The sequence below is a fragment of the Pinus tabuliformis genome, chromosome X, assembly GCF_031772625.1.
Source record: "Pinus tabuliformis cultivar Carrire ecotype Pingquan chromosome X, CPIR1, whole genome shotgun sequence".
Classification (NCBI taxonomy): domain Eukaryota; kingdom Viridiplantae; phylum Streptophyta; class Pinopsida; order Pinales; family Pinaceae; genus Pinus; species Pinus tabuliformis.
This window is the reverse complement of record NC_142308.1, coordinates 366463515-366481431: the sequence shown is the minus strand read 5'-3', so window position 1 is coordinate 366481431 and position 17917 is coordinate 366463515. Positions and strand designations below refer to the sequence as shown.

At 35.3% G+C, this 17917-nt stretch overlaps 1 pseudogene across 1 annotated transcript in view; it reads right to left on the bottom strand.

The window, feature by feature from the left end:
- Positions 1–13626: 13626 nt before the first annotated feature.
- The window catches only part of LOC149140021 (protein TOPLESS-RELATED PROTEIN 2-like), a 117738-nt pseudogene continuing 113447 nt past the window's right edge, over positions 13627–17917 (bottom strand). Inside the window, exons 2-11 of the transcript XR_016265058.1 lie at positions 17473–17594; positions 17279–17370; positions 16835–16979; positions 16605–16715; positions 16024–16123; positions 15569–15684; positions 15382–15455; positions 15067–15258; positions 14756–14963; positions 13627–14657 (exon numbers count right to left, since the gene is read on the bottom strand). The product of XR_016265058.1 is annotated as a protein TOPLESS-RELATED PROTEIN 2-like (transcript). The remainder of the gene's footprint in view (positions 14658–14755; positions 14964–15066; positions 15259–15381; positions 15456–15568; positions 15685–16023; positions 16124–16604; positions 16716–16834; positions 16980–17278; positions 17371–17472; positions 17595–17917) is intronic.

Below are 17917 nucleotides of genomic sequence, written 5' to 3'. Positions count from 1 at the left end.
TAAGGCCGTTGTAGCAGGGAATAGGGTTAGTTGAAGGTTAAGGAGTAGGCAATATGCTAGTAAAGGGGTCAAAGGCCTAAGGGAGTTGGCATAGGGCCCAAGAAAGCTACAACAAGAGGACCATGGGCTAAAGGATCATGCCCAGGTAAGCTGATTTGTGTTTGAGTAATCTAATGTGGGTTGGTAAAAGCCCTACTTTGCTACAACTAAGTATCTAGAGTATTATAGGTGTCTTTATGAGGGAAGGAAAGGCTTAGAGGATAATCTTAGCCCTAGGTTATTGGTCAAAAGGACTTGACATCATATTTGGCATTGTATTGTGATATAGAGGGCCATTGTCTTTGGTAGAAGAGCCCCATGAGTTTTCTTGTCAATGGAATTGTAAGAAACAAGTTTTTTGCATAAAATAGTGTACTATCATTGATCTAATTGCTAGTATATTTTGCTATGCAAAATTGTTTAAAGTTAGGAACTGCTAGTGTGTTTATGTTTCCTAGCTAAGGCATAAACCATACCTAGGGTGCGTGGATATCTAACATGGTGTCAGAGCTACTTCGAAGAGAAGTTGGATCTGAGATGCACACGTGTCAACTCTAAGAGGGAGTTGTGAAGATATTACAGGAAGCAACTTTGTTGCCAAGAGAGTTGGCTAGGTATGCCTTATAAGACATGGAGAAAAATGTTCAGAGAAGGAGTTGTGGATTATTGTAGCTTGGGGTGGAAAAATGGGAATTCAGGTGGAGAACTCAGTGCGCAACATTATGTTGAGTGGTGGGATGCGGATATTGTTGATGGACTTCCGTTGACTTGTCAAAGTAAGTTGCGACAACCCAGGTGCCTTGGTAGGGAGTGCTTTGGCATGGACGAGGTCACTTCATATGGATTGCAGTGTGATGAATGCCCAGATGTGCGCAGTAGAATGGCCAGATTCCATGTCCATGCACTGCCAAGTGGCAGAGTAACAATGGCCCAGTTGGCACAGATCGAATGGCCCAGTGTGCACAGGACAGGCGGATATATCCGTTGGATCAAGGGCCGATCGTCTCCCAACCTGGCGTAAGTAAAGGTTCGCTGTAATGTTAATAACTTAATGCTTGTGAAAGGTGGAATGCGATGTGGTATCTCATAATTTATCCGTACAGAACTTACAGGCAGATAACTCCTCTGGATTACTTATTTGCGATAACTTATTTTCGAGCACTTATGTGATGATAGCCTATAGACAGATAACGCGTCTACCAATAACTTATCTATCCGTGTAGCAATTATCAGCTGATAGATTATCTACCGACCAGTTATTAAATTATCATATGATAAGGTCTCAATAGATAACGTATCTCCCAATAACCTGTCTTTACATCTCTTATCAGCTGATAGCTTATTTTCCGATAAGTTACTGAAGTTATAATACGATAAGTTATAATTTGATAACTTATCTTCAGATAAGTTAGAGAAACTATATACGATAAGTTATAATCAGATAACTTATCTTCCGATAAGTCTTAGAAGTTATAATACGATAAGTTATCTGCCAATAAGTTTTAGAAGTTATAATACGATAAGTTCTAATTTGATAACTTATCTTCCGATAAGTTCTAAAAGTTATAATACGATAAGTTATAATCTGATAGGTTATCTGCCGATAACTTCTAGAAGTTATAATACGATAAGTTCTCTGAAGATAAGTTGAGAAGTTATAATACGATAAGCTCTGGATGATAACTTATAGGATGAGAACCTATCCGTTGATAACTTATTGGATGATAATCTTTCAGCGCATAACTTATTTATATCTGTTAGATCTGGAAAATCTAAGCCGTAAGATCTTGACAGATCTAGGCCGTTGGATCTCGGTCAATCTGGGTCGTTAGATCTGGCAGATCTGGGCCGTCGGATCTCAGCCAATCTGGGCCGTTAGATCTGCCGGATTTGGGCTGTCGGATCTCAGCCAATCTGGGCCGTTAGATCTAGCGGATTTGGGCCGTTGGATCTCAGCCAATCTGGGCCGTTAGATCTGGCGGATTTGGGCCGTTGGATCTCAGCCAATCTGGGCCATTAGATCTGGCAGATTTGGGCCATCGGATCTCAGCGAATCTGGGTTGTTAGGTCTGGCGGATTTGGGCCGTTGGATCTCAGCCAATCTGGACCGTTAGATCTGGCGGATTTGGGCCGTCGGATCTCAGCCAATCTGGGCCGTTAGATCTGGCGAATCTGGGCCAATCTGGGCCGTCGGATCTGACAGCCAATCTAGACCGTTAGATCTGGCAGATTTGGGCCGTCGGATCTAACATATTCCAGCCGTTAGATCTGGAAAATCTGGACCATTTGATCTCAGCCTATATAGGCCGTTAGATCTGGGAGATCTGAACCGTCAAATCTCGCCAGATCTGGGCCGTCGGATTTGACATATCTCAGCCGTCGATCTAACCAAATTTGGGCCATCGGATTTCGCCAATCTGGGCTGTCGGATTTTGCCAATCTGGACCGTCGGATCTAGATAGATCTGGGCCGTCCGATTTAGTCATATCTGAGTCGTCGGATATTGTCAGATCTGGACCGTCAGATATCGGCCAATCTGGGCCGTCGAATCTCGGAAAATCTAGACCGTTAGATATGGAAGATCTGAACTGTCGAATCTCGGAAAATCTAGACCGTTAGATATGGAAGATATGAGCCGTCGAATAACACCAGATCTGGGCTGTCGGATCTCGACAAATCTAGACCGTTAGATTTCGAAAGATCTGAGCCATCGAACCACGCCATATCTGATAAATATGGTCCATTGGATCTGGACAATTTGGGCCGTTAGATTTCGAAAGATCTGAGCCATCGAATCACGCCAGATCTGGTCCGTCGGATCTGATAAATATGGTCCGTTGGATCTTGAAAATTTGGGCCGTTAGATTTCGAAAGATTTGAGCCGTCAGATTTGGAAAGATCTGAGCCATCGAATCACACCAGATCTGGTCCGTCGGATCTGATAAATATGGTCCATTGGATCTGGAAAATTTGGGCCGTCAGATTTCGACAGATCTGAGCCGTTGGATCTCGTCCAATCTGAACCGTTAGATATTGAAGATCTGGGCCGTCAGATCTAGTCAGATCTGGACCGTAGGATGCGGCAGATCTGTGCAGTCGAATCTCTCCAAATACTGACCGTCGGATCTCGCTAAATGTAGATCGTCAGATCTGGTCGAGGCAGTGGTTAAGGATCCACACGAAGGCGCCACATCGGCTATGGCTCCACGGGATGTGCCACATCGGTGGAAGATGCACCATGTGGGAAAATTTGAGACTGCAGCATGGCACATCTCAAATCCGTTCCAACTCGTCAGCGCATGCATTTCAGATCGATTCCGGTGGCTGCTGGTGAGCGCAACCAGATACCATGTAATTCATCACAAATATGAGATGGGACATAATGTTTTGACTGAGAAACAAATTTACGGGCTAATAACTGCACCATTATGTATCCTGCTCACAAAAATCTAAGGGAGGAGCTTGGCCGGCGGGTGCTGGGAGGGTTTCGAGACTTCCATACCGTCGGCGGCGCAGTACGGGCCGCACACGTACAAAAATAGAGGAGATTAGTTTTATTACGCAGATATACAACAATTCAATACCCCATTTTCCCGCTAATCCAGTCGATTATCATTCTTATCCTATTTTATGATTTTATGAAACTTATTTCCTCAAATATTGAACTTTACGAAATTTATAATTATATAAATTATATGTTGTTCAATTGACCTTTTTATTTTAATATTAAAATTAATTATATAAATTAGAGGCGGCTTCAATCCACCCTATTTTACTTTAATACCAAGATTAATTTTGATTAATAAGTAATCGTTATTGTAAAATTTTTGAGATTACAAATGTCAATAGTGTTGTAAACATTTTAAAATTTAATGTAACATTTTAATATTAAGATTAATTATATAAATTATATGTGCTTCAATTCACTTTTTTATTTTAATTTTAAGATTAATTATATAAATTAGATTCATTATATTTTTTTATTATTATTTTTATTTTAATAAATATAAATTTTTGAAATTAAAATATTAATAGTGTTAACATTGAAATGTCACACTCACAAATTGTTGCTTATTTTGAGGAAATTTTGAGGTTAAATCTTTCTTTTGATTAAATTTCACGTGCTCATTTCTACAGAGAAAGTACTCTATCTATTGCAAATGCTTTTTCCAAGGTTGGTGCTGAATAGGAGATGGGAACTTGGAAGATCTAAGAGCAATTAGTAGACACAAAATACTTGAAATGTCACATTCACAGATTGTTGCTTATTTTTTAGGTTAAAGCTTTCTTTTGATTAAATTTCATGTGCTCTTTTCTACAGAGAAAGTACTCTATCTATTGCAAATGTGTTTTCCAAGGTTGGTGCTAAATAGGAGATGTAGAAAGTACTCTATCTACTGCAAATGTGTTTTCCAAGGTTGGTACTAAATAGGAGATGGGGACTTGGAAGATCTAATAGCAATTAGTAGACACAAAATACTAGTAGACATACTATCTATTGTAGATGCTTTTTCCAAAGTTGGTGCTGAATAGGAGATGGGGACTTGAAGATCTAAGAGCAATTAGCAAAGACACAAAGTACTAGTAAACATACATAAAATACTTCTGGCTTCTCAAGCTTCTTAATATTATTAGTTTTTTTGGTTACATTCTCAGTGAAATTTTGATGTTCCAAATAGTTGGATTTTGATGATGTATTATTTATGAGATGATATATGTTTATTTTGTGGACTTTTTAAAATTTTTGTTTTGTGAATGGGTGATTATTTTGCATATAAAAACAAATTTTAAAGCATCCACAATGTAAATATGTAAAAATGTAATTTTTACCTAATGAAAATTATTAACTTGAACTTTCCTTTGAAGAAATGAAATAATATGGGCTTTTACAACCCAATTTTTGTTTTGTGAATGGGTGATTATTTTGCATATAAAAACAATTTTTTAGCATCCACAAAGTGCATATATGAAAATGTCACCTCAATAAAAATTATTAACACCTCAATAAAAATTATTAACTTGAATTTTCCTTTGAAGAAATGAAATTTCCATTTTTATAATTTTACTTCCATTCAAGTCTAATAAAATAATAATATAACAGGTCTAATAATATTAGTTGAATTTTCTTTTGAAGAAATGAAATGTCCATTTTTATAATTCTACTTCTATTCAAGTCTAAGCATAGTGTTGACTTGATAGCTCAATTCAAGTCTAATAATATAATCTATAGACTTGATATCTATAGACTTGATTCTTTCAAGTAAGATGCTCTTTATTATATGTTAAACATTATGACGAATTAAAACATTGCAATTGAAGGTTTAATTTTATAATACACATAAGATGCTCTTTATTATATGTTAAACATTATGACGAATTAAAACATTGCAATTGAAGATTTAATTTTATAATACAAGTATGAAGTAATTCTAACTATTAAAAGAAAAAAGGAAAAAAGGATTAATATTATGTCTCAATTATAGTTTAATTTTATAATACAAGTATAAAGTAGTTCTAAGTAATAAAAGAAAAAAGGAAAAAAGGAACTAATATTATGTCTCAATTATAATATTATTGCTAGGTTTCAGGATACAAGCAATAAAAAAAGATGACAAATTAAAACATTGCAAAACATTATGACAAATTAAAACGTTGCAATTGAATGTTTAATTTTATGACAAATTAAAACATTGCAATTGAATGTTTAATTTTATAATACAAGTATGAAGTAATTCTAAGTAATAAAAGAAGAAAAGAACTAATATTATGTCTCAATTACAATATTATTGTTACGTTTTAGGATGCAACAAGATATTATATCTTTCTATTATTTAAAGATGTATGAAAAGAGACATACTTTTTATACATTTCATAAATTCTACATTTGATTTTATTTGTATAAAAAGAGACATGATTTTATGAACTTTTAAACTCTTGATGATTTCTTTCTATTATTATTTAAAGATGTATGAAAAGAGACATACTTTTTATACATTTCATAAATTCTACATTTCATTTTATTTGTATGAAAAGAGACATGATTTTATGAACTTTTAAACTCTTGATGATTTTTTCTCTTATTTAATGATGAAAAGAGATATTAAATCTTTCTATTATTTAGAGATAAAACAAGATATTGTATCTTTCTATTATTTAAAGATGAAATAAGTTATTATATCTTTCTATTATTTAAAGATGAAAGATGAAACGAGATATTTTATTTAAAGATGAAACAAGATATTATATAAAAAGGTAGATATTATACTTTTTATAAATTGTTATAATGTTTTAAAACTATAAATTTTATATATAATTATAATCGAATTTTTATTATATCTTTATATTATTTAAGGATGAAATGAGATATTATATAAAAAGTAGATATTGTACCTTTTATAAATTGTTATAATGTTTTAAATCTATAAATTTTATATATAATTATAATTGAATTTTTGGACCAATAGACGAAATATTATATATTTTTATTATTTAAAAATGTCTTATAATGGTTTAAATCTATAAATTTCATATATAATTATAATTGAATTTTTGGATAGTAAATGAGATATTAAAAGAGATACATCTTTTTGTTATTTAAAGATGTCTTGATATGTCTTGATAGGCATAAATCTATAAATTTCATATACAATTATAATTGAATTTTTGGACAGTAAATGAGATATTAAAAGAGATATATCTTTTTGTTATTTAAAGATGTCTTGATATGTCTTGATAGGCATAAATCTATAAATTTCATATATAATTATAATTGAATTTTTGGACAGTAAATGAGATATTAAAAGAGATATATCTTTTTGTTATTTAAAGATGTCTTGATATGTCTTGATAGGCATAGAAAGTTGGTTTTAATTAGACAAACAATTTGTAAAAACAATGAAAAAATGTGTGTGCATAACAAGAAAGAGAAAGCGAACATTGACAATTTTATCATGTTGAAAATTGTTATGGAAAAATGTGTCCGCATAACAAGAAAGACAAAGTGAACATCGACGATTTTATCATTTTGTTATGCATTGCTCTATCCATTATGTAAAACAAGTTTGCAATCCCTTCTTTACATTGGAAGAAGGGATTTAAAACAAATTTTCCAATTTCTATAAGCATCTCTCGCTATCTTCACAAAATTTTTGCTTCATAAAAATTAATTATAACACTAGCACATCCACTCTAAATATTCTAAAAACATCAACTCTAAATATTCTAAAAACTTGCATGACATTATTTGAATACTATTGAAGGTACATGTGAAAAAATGATTAAAAAAGACAAGAATGTAGCCCTTAGGGTTGTGAATAAAATCCCAATGAAATAAAAATCAATGTTCATTAAATATGAGTTGTAATTCATGATGAAATTGAGCTTTTCTTTTGCTTTTCCATATTTCAGAGGAATTTTATGAGCAATAAAAAACCTTGATAAACTCTATAAATAAGTAATCAATGTTTAATCTATTAAGACTTCATATCAATAAATAATCAATTTTTCATCAATTAAAATCATGTCTAAATCTCTTACAACATCCACCAACTAAAGGGAGGGTGACTGAGCACAAGGACATTCCATTTGGAGTGTCAAAAAACAAAGTTGATTAAGATTACGTATCTAAATCTCTTAGAACATCCACCTGCTAAAGGGGTTACTGAGCACAAGGACATTATTTCCATTTGGAGTGTGTTAAGAAATTAAGATTATGTGTCTAAATCTCTTAGAACATCCACCCACTAAAGGGGTGATTGACTGAGCACAGCGGGTTACTGAGCACAAGGACATTATTTCCATTTGGAGTGTTTCAAGAAACAAAGTTGATTAAGATTACGTGTCTAAATCTCTTAGAACATCCACCCACTAAAGGGGTTGACTGACTAAGCACAATTCACTGACTAAGCACAAGGAAATTTTTCCATTTGGAGTGTGTCAAAAAACAAAGTGGATTAAGATTACGTGTGCATCTACCCACTAAAGGGGTCACTAAGCAAAGGACATTATTTCTATTGTAAGTGTCAAGAAACAAAGAGTCAAGAAACAAAGTTGAGTATGCTATAAGGCAGGGCTTGACAAGTGAAGCAAAAAGACATTATTTCTATTGTGAGTGTCAAGAAACAAAGTTGAGTATGCTATAAGGCAGGGCTTGACAAGTGAAGCAAAAAGACATTATTTCTATTGTCAGTGTCAAGAAACAAAGTTGAGTATGCTATAAGGCAGGGCTTGACAAGTGAAGCAAAAAGACATTATTTCTATTGTGAGTGTCAAGAAACAAAGTTGAGTATGCTATAAGGCAGGGCTTGACAAGTGAAGAAAAAGAAACAATGTAGTAAATCAAAATCTCCCATTTGAATGGTTTTTAAATTTTTGACATTATTTCGTGTATCATGATATAAAGTGGTTTTTAAATTTTTGACATTATTTCGTGTATCATGATATAAAGTGGTTTTTAAAATTTTGACATTATTTCGTGTATCATGATATAAAGCGGTTTAACAAGTGGAGAAGAAGAAACAACGTCCCATAGCTTCAAGTTGGAAAGAATTTTAAATTTTAAAGCAGCTAGAATTCGTGAATAACATAAAACCCAACTACGAATGGCATTGGCATAAATGCTTCTTATTAAACTGATATCCAAAATGTGAGATATTAGCAGTCACTAATATCCACGCACATATATCCTGGGATCTTATTAAAGGAACATATGAGTCTGCTGCTAGACTTTTGACCAAATAGGATCGGCCAGTTCCCATAGGACCTATCAGTAAAATCCCTTTGGAAAGTAATGATCCTGAGTGGAGTGAGAAAGGTTTTCCATGAAATGTGGGGTTGGTTTGACACAATATTTGTGAAGAGGTAATCTTCTGACAAAAAGCAAGGAATACCCATCTTTCTGCTAAACAAAATGGATTGAACCCGTGATTAATTAGACCTTTTTGATAAGTGGCCAAATATCGTAAGTGAATAAGCCCTGGCTGTCTAATGATTTGATCTCCAAATTCATTCTTGAATAAATTATGACTGTAAGTAAAAATTGATTCAAATTTAAAAAGGGTTTTCTGGCTGGATAATTCGTACCTATTCTTGCATCCTTTATTTCCAGAGCTTTGGCTCCCATTGGTCAAGAACCAGACTACTAGTTACGAATCAAGTATCGAACCAAAGGGAAGATACTTGGATCCGATCTAAGATCATTATATGTTCGCTCCAGTTCTTGTTGTTCTTGATGTTGGAACAGTCTCCCTTTCTCTATGGGCTATGAGTTCTAGTATACAGGGTATATCTGCATTTATAGGAGCTTCAATTCTCGTGCTTATTTTCATCGTTGGTTCAGTCCATGCGTGGCGAAGAGGAACATTGGAATGGTCCTTAATTTCCGAGTGGGGGAGGGAAGTACAAAATGACATAAAGCCAATGATGAATCCTATGAAGTTACCTTTACTCAATCAAACAATTTTGAATCCAGATATTTAAACTACCCCAAACGATCTGTCGAATGAATTGGGCCAGACTCTCCAGTTTATGAACACTCCTTTACAGTATTAATTGTGGTTTCATCAAATTCGCTTCATTAATAGATTCGTGATTCGACTCCGATCGTTACGGTCCGGTACCAAGATCTGGACCTAGACGAGCTTACCTCATTATAACAGCGGGGACTATGACCATGAAAAAGGATCCTTCTGTAGTGAGATTTCAAATGTTGAACCAAAATATGTAGTTGCCCTAGAGCATGTACTATCACAGAGAAATGTTTGGTACAGATTATTATAGTACCGTTCGCAAAGTAGATAAGTTAATTCCTGTGGTTGTCTATTCGCCAGATTGCCCACCTGAACCAGAGGCTATTATAGATGCTATAACAAAACTTCGTGAAAGAAAAGAAAAGATAGTTCGATGGATATATGAGGCCCGAACTCCAACAAGGAAAGAATAAAATATTTCACTATAAATCATAGGGATCATCATATTGGATCCAGTATTCATACTAGAAACTATGGTCAAAAGTTATTACATTAATCTTATGAACCTCAATTCGAATCTACTTTCGAGATACCCTCTGCAACGTTTGGATCTACTTCAACTCTGCAATTATAGATATATTACTCCTATTGATATCCAAAATGTGAGATATTACAAGACACATTACAACTAACTTTGAAAATGTGAGATATTACAAGACACATTACAACTAACTTTGAAAATGTGAGATATTACAAGACACATTACAACTTTGAAGAAAATGTGAGATAGTACAAGACACATTACAACTTTGAAGAAGAAACAATGTCCCATAGCAAACCTATTGATGGTATTAAAACTTCAAGGAGCGACTTTTAACATGCAAATGGTATTAAAGCTTCAAAGTTGGAACGATTGATGGTATTAAAAGGCTCTTGTCTTGAGCACTTTCTCTCATAGTCTCTATCAGCTCCTCTTTAGTGATGGGCCGACCCAAAATATCATTATCCCCCACCAAAAACATCTTTGGAATGTGAGAGATAAATGCTGACTGAGAAAGTAAGTCATGGTCTCGGTCCATATAATGGCTCTTGAAATTTTTTATAGCCTCTTGTTCTGGAGAATATTGAGAGGATATGATATTACCTGCAACATCTCGATTCAAGGAGCGACTTTTAACATGCAAATGGTATTAAAGCTTCAAAGTTGGAACGACTCTTAAATTTTAAAGCAACTAGAATTCATAAATTTGTGAAGTATTGTGAATAAGATAAAACCCATAAATTTGTGAAGTATTGTGGATAAGATAAAACCCAACTACCAATGGCATTGGCATAAATGAAGCCTCCTATCAAACCTATATTGATGGTATTAAAACTTTGATATTGATGGTATTAAAACTTCAGGGAGCGACTTTTAGCATGCAAATGGTATTAAAGCTTCAAAGTTGGAAAGTTGGATAAGATAAAACTCATAAATTTGTGAAGTATTGTGGATAAGATAAAACACAACTACCAATGGCATTGGCATAAATGAAACCTCCTATCAAACCTATATTGATGGTATTACCAAACCTATATTGATGGTATTAAAACTTAAGGAGCGACTTTTAACATGCAAATGGTATTAAAGCTTCAAAGTTGGAACGACTCTTAAATTTTAAAGCAACTAGAATTCATAAATTTGTGAAGTATTGTGGATAAGATAAAACCCAACGACCAATGGCATTGGCATAAATGAAGCCTCCAATTAAACTGATCCTATTAAACTGATCCAAAATATGGGATATTACAAGACACATTACAAATTACAACTTCTAGAAGAAACAATGTCCCATAACAAACATGCAAGATGGTATTAAAGCTTCAAGTTGGAACGACTTTTAAACGTGCAAGATGGTATTAAAGCTTCAAGTTGGAACGACTTTTAAATTTTAAAGCGACTAGAATTCATGCATTTGTCGAGTCTTGTGAATAAGATAATTGCATTGGCATAAATGAAGCCTCCTATCCTCAACTCCTATCCTCAACGTCATTCCGTCTTATACGATGTGATTTGAACCTTTCTCTATAGAAGGTCAGCAAGCCTGCTAATCATGATACAGTAATGGCTGAACCCATCTGCATAGACTGATGATGATATCCTTTAATGATGTTCATCGGCAGGTTTCCAAGTGGATTTTGAACTTAGCGGGCCTTCAATAAGGTGCTTACCGTGTCATAATGAACTCCAGAGCATCAAAAGGGGTTATTTATTTCACAATTTTCAGTCGCCATTATGGAAAGATGAGGCAGACCCTGTGTTGCCTGACCCGCTGCGTCTTTAGCAAGATCCCATTCATTCGTCGCGTGTTTGGGACGCCATAGAATCTTGAATCAGCTACAGGATGTCATCAGTCTTGCTTGGATCAAGTTTTTTGGCAGGGCCCGAAATGCCTTTTCCCCTTCCATATTGATTTTTTATGCCAATGGATTTTGAACCTTGTAACCCTTTTAGGGTTTGACTCTCATCCCGGTCAAGTAGTTATCAAGGATGGCACCCACGGTCCGAGCATCAATCCTGTCTCCAAACAGCCTTTCGAAAGTTAGGCCAGCATCCGTCGACTATAGTTATCCATCCGCAAGGAGCTTAACCAGCAAGCCCCAGCGCGGAGAGCAAACTAGCTTAACCAGCATCTCCTCGTGCCATCCTGAACCAGGTAGTTGGAGATGGGCTAGACCAATGAAAAAGCAGCAGTTCAAGTAACTAGTTTCATAGCCAGGCAAGGAAGAGAGTTATTTCATTCCATGACTCCCACTGGGGGATCGGTCCGAGCATCAATCGTCGAACCCGGATATCCAGCATAGCCCTGCTTCACCTTATTCTGCTTATTCTTAGCCGAGCCACCTTCTACTTCGAGTCCTTTGTACTCCGAACTAAACTGATATCCAAAATGTGAGATATTACAAGACACATTACAACTTCGAAGAGGAAACAATGAAACATGCAGGGAATTAAAGCTTCAAGTTGGAACGACTTTTAAATTTGAAAGTAACTTTTGTCAAGACTGGTAAATAAGATAAAACCCAAACTATTGTCAAGACTGGTAAATAAGATAAAACCCAAACTACCAATGGCGTCGGCTTAAATGAAGCCTCCTATTAAACTGATATCAATAAGATAAAACCCAAACTACCAATGGCATCGGCTTAAATGAAGCCTCCTATTAAAGTGATATCCAGTGATATCCAAAAAGCCTCCTATTAAAGTGATAACCCAAACTATTGTCAAGACTGGTAAATAAGATAAAACCCAAACTACCAATGGCGTCGGCTTAAATGAAGCCTCCTATTAAACTGATATCAATAAGATAAAACCCAAACTACCAATGGCATCGGCTTAAATGAAGCCTCCTATTAAAGTGATATCCAGTGATATCCAAAAAGCCTCCTATTAAAGTGATATCCAAAATGTGAGATATTACAAGACACATTACAACTTGCGAAGGAAGGATCTTTCCCTTTGGAGAGTCCATCAAAAGCAAAACACAAAGACTGCAACAATGAAAAATATGAACATTATCCCATCAACTGAAAAGCGCATGCGCATGCAAGTAAGATAAAACCCAACTACCAATGGCATTGGTATAAATGAAGCCTCCTATTAAACTGATATCCAAATTGTGAGATATTATAAGACACATTACAACTTGCGAAGGAAGGATCTCTATGTGAGATATTACAAGACACATTACAACTTTTACAATTTATCCAAAATGTGAGATATTACAAGACACATTACAACTTGCGAAGGATCTCTCCCCTCAGAGAGTCCATCAAAAACTAAACACAAAGGCTGCAACAATGAAAAATATTAGCATTATCCCATCAACTGAAAGATTCTTGCTATCTAAACACAAAGGCTGTAACAATGAAAAATATTAGCATTATCCCATCAACTGAAAGATTCTTGCTATATGAGCATTATCCCATCACCTGAAAGATTCCTGCTTTCCGTAGATATGTGTAAATATGATTAAACAATAGTCATCAAACAAGAGAGTTCGTTGAGTCAATTACAAAAGCAATATGTTTAAACAATAGTAAACAATAGTCATCAAACAAGAAAAAAGTTCGTTAAGTCCATTGCAGAAACTCGTGCATAATTAATGTTTTCATTACTTCAATCTGAGTTCCAATGGCATTCAACCCAAAAATGCTAAAATGCTGATTCTGTTAATAAATATAATATTCCCGCAGGCAGCACACCTACAGTTCAAGATCGAGAACCACCAGCAACCCATACTGCTGGTCTGATTGTTCACCAAAATGAAACCTCGTGAGCCTGGTTGGCTAATCAGGCTTGCACAGGTGATGAAAATGTATCGCTATAAGCCTAGTTGTAGGATCATATAATATCGTGAAGACCTATAGCTGCCCGACCTATTGACCTCTTTCGATTGCTGGGCTGATCATATGTCTCCTGTACCTCGTGCTGCTTTTATCGCTAGCGGGTTGGTGGGCTGATGGGAGTGGTTTCTTTTTCCAGATAGAGTGGTCTGAAAGGAAATAGACAATGACAAAGCTTCCGCATAAACCACGTTGGTCCGAATGCACATGAACAGATGAAAAAAACTCATATGGTTCAAAAAAGGGTTTCAAAGATAGACACTGAGAAACCCTCGGAAAGAACATTCATGAATTATGCTCTAATGACAGACTTCAAAATTTTTACACGACCTATAAAGAATATACTGACCAGGATTGCACCTAGATACTCATTTAGGTATCATTTACAATTGCTTAACCTCCATCTACAGTGCTGAACAATATCGGATGAAAATTACAATCTTGGTAGAATGCCTCAACAACTGAACACAAGTGAGGCATTTCACTGGCAAGACCCTACCATGATTCATGGTATTCTTGTAAATAAAGAGTCGATAGACACGAAGTAGTACAGTGTACTTCAAATTGTTCTTATGTTTCCATTGAACTACCTTGCGGGTGGGGTTCCGAACCTTGGTTAATTAATGTTGGATTTGACCCGACAGTTCCATTATCACTAACACCCCACTTCCCTTCTTACTCTGAAGGCTCAATAACAAGAACTCCTCCATCTCTTATTCTAAGAGAAAATCGATTCGGTTCGGATCTGATGCAATGATGCAGCGACTAGAGGATAGGCATTACTACTGCATGAATAACCAAACAATAAATTAAATCATAATATGCCTTGTCAAAAGTCAAATCTGAAAAACAGATGTATCAACCATGACAGAATGAAGGAGCTCATTTACCTGTTCATTCCCGATGGTAAATGAATAATATGCAGCGGGTGCAATGCCACAGTGAAGCCTCAAGCTTTCTGCATCAAATACTCCAACTGCACCATCACAGAAGCTCACATAAACTAGGACGTTGTCACATGAGTATATAGCACTTTGAAATAAGAACAGATAGGGAATCATGAGGAGACCACTGCAATGCAACCATGTAACAAGGTCATCCAATCAGATGCATAAGGTAGGTGACATTATATAACTGTCTATGTTTGAATTCAACACCGCTTACAAGTAATTACATAGCTCAAGCGCTCCAACTTGGAAGCAGTATATATTGCAATCTGGCTCTCTTGCACAACCAGCAAATGAATTTGATGTTATGAAACTGTACTCTTGTATCCCCACTGGTAGTGATGATCTTCCTGGCTGTACTGGTACAACTTTTGACTTTCGCTTGTCCCACCATCTATGCCCCATAACTGCCAAAAGACGTGGTTGTGAGTACATGAACATTTCTACTCGGTAAATTTATGTGAACTTTAAAGTGAACATCACGGAGTCAGACTACATATAATAATAAGAGAAACCATATACCTGGGCATCAGCTCCAAAAGATACCAACACATTCAAAACATGTGAAAAAGTCAGGCCTGATTTTCTTTCGGTGGCCTTTGAGCTTTGTTGTTACCTATAAAAATTGCAGCAAGTTCAAAGCATGCCACTTAGGTCATTTTTGATAAAACGACACAATGAAGAAAAATATAAGTATTTTAAATTCAAAGATACATTCACAGGCAGCACCTCATCAACTCAAACATCGTATATTTGAATTGATGAATCCTCCATGCCAATTGCAATGATGTTATTGTGCAGGTGCTGAGGGTGGACAGCCATAAATGTGGCTAAGTTGTCATGACCTGCAATGAATCATTAATTAGTATCCCATGAAACCAGTGATTTAGATAAATTGGGAGCCTTTGAATTCTTAACCTATAGCGAGGAACATTACACAAGAACCTAGAGTGATCCTGAAGTTAACCCGTTACGCCCATAATTTGAAAGTTAAAGGTGAGACATTAGATAATAAACCCTAAGCAGACCAAAATATCAAAACTGAAATTATATATATCATCGGAAACATTGAAATGAAACTGCTCTTTACGTAAAAGGCTCTCTTACCTTAAATGTCATCATATTGAATAAGGAGACCTTGCCACCGGAAGTAGACATCATAAAGGAATCATTCTAAGCTATACAAGCGGCGTCTTCTTCTGGATTTGTATGGCCAATGTCATGACAATCACAATAGCTGGCTGCTTGGGGTGGAATACTCGCAGTAGACGGTGGAACAAAATACTAGCTCTCAGTTACTCGTCAATCATTACTACATAAAAATACATCTGCAAATTATATATCCAAAATTATAATAAATAAATAAATAAAACAAGCTAAAATAAAAAGGAAACAAACAACAACTACTAAAGAACCCCATTACTACATAAAAAATAGAGCTGCAAATTATATATCCAAAATTATAATAAACAAATAAATAATTAAAACAAGCTAAAATAAAAAGAAAACAAACAACAACTACTAAAGAACCCCATTACTACATAAAAAAATACAGCTGCAAATTATATATCCAAATTATAATAAACAAATAAATAAATAAAACAAGCTAAAATAAAAAGGAAACAAACAAAAAACTACTAAAGAACCCCATTACAACATAAAAAATAAAGCTGCAAATTATATATCCAAATTACAATAAACAAATAAATAAATAAAACAAGCTAAAATAAAAAGGAAACAAACAAAAACTACTAAAGAACCCCACCTTTCTGGATGGATTCCCGTCACTCCGCGGGCATTTCCATAGCTTATGGAGAGTATTGGATGTCAGAGCTAGAACAACAACACCGGAATTGGTGTATATCAATTTTACCACCTGCAAGAAATAGCACACTACTTGTTTCGATCAGTATGGACAGAATTTGTAGCACATAAAGTTGTAATGTCAGCCTTTAATGTTTTTTTTTTTTTAATAATAAAAGGACGATTGCATACCTTGCTCGCATGCATTGTGTCAGGCAACCTGAGAGACCTGCACTGACCCGAATCAGTGATTTCAGTCAATTTCCAGTTCTTTCTCTTGTCTGTGACCTCCTCTAGAAGATCTGGGGTCCGACTGCTGTCTATACTCCTAACTACTCTGCACACATGTTGTCTAGAGGGTCAGATAATTGTTAGAATTCATTGATCATATCATCCTATTCCTATTAAAGATATGCCAAAATAATGGCTAATAGAACATTTGAAAGGGGAAAAGAACAAAATCCTATGCTATATGGAAAGTTGAAAGCAACAATATCTGGACTCTGGAGTGAAAGTTTAGAAAATGATAAGATATATGTAACCAACTAAACTGAATATGGCTTGGCTAGACAAATACGCTAGATTCTAAAGAAACAATTATAGGAGAAAGCTCTTATACAAAATAGGTCATTTGACAATGCAGCTGGAAGTTTGCCCGAACGTTCTATAGCACTGCTAAGAGAACCAGGGGCAGTGACTGCAGGAGGCATGGCATTCACAATTGAAGTCTGCATAGTAAAAATGATCTAGTTAGAGTTTAAACTTTTCCAACTTTGCCATTAATTAGCAGTTCATGTACATAGTAAATGTGCATGGAAGAAGCAATTTACCTTTGTTTCCATTGTCTCTGGTGGCACCCTCGTTCCCTCAAAGGATCTACTCTCCAGCATGCAAATTAAGCGAAATCCCTCTGCGTTGGCTAAGATCTTTATGCCATTGTCATTCGTTGTGACTGCCAACAGGGAACCATCTTAACTGAAACGAAGGTGAGGACTAGCCTGGAGCTTTTTGGAAATAAAGCAAAGATTATGCATTGAGACGTGATCAAGAAAACTTGATGAGATTTTTTTTTTTTCTTTCTTTCTCTCTCTGAAAATCACTCTCTCAAACTTTGAAAAAAAACCATCCTCGTCTTCAAAAATAACTTCTTACCAAACTGCCCTCAACATCAATTGTTGAGGATATTGGTGTTATCCATGTCCCAAAACATTATTTGAAATTCATCATCAACTGCCAAGAATCTATTCTTGGTTGTATCAAATTGCACAACACCTA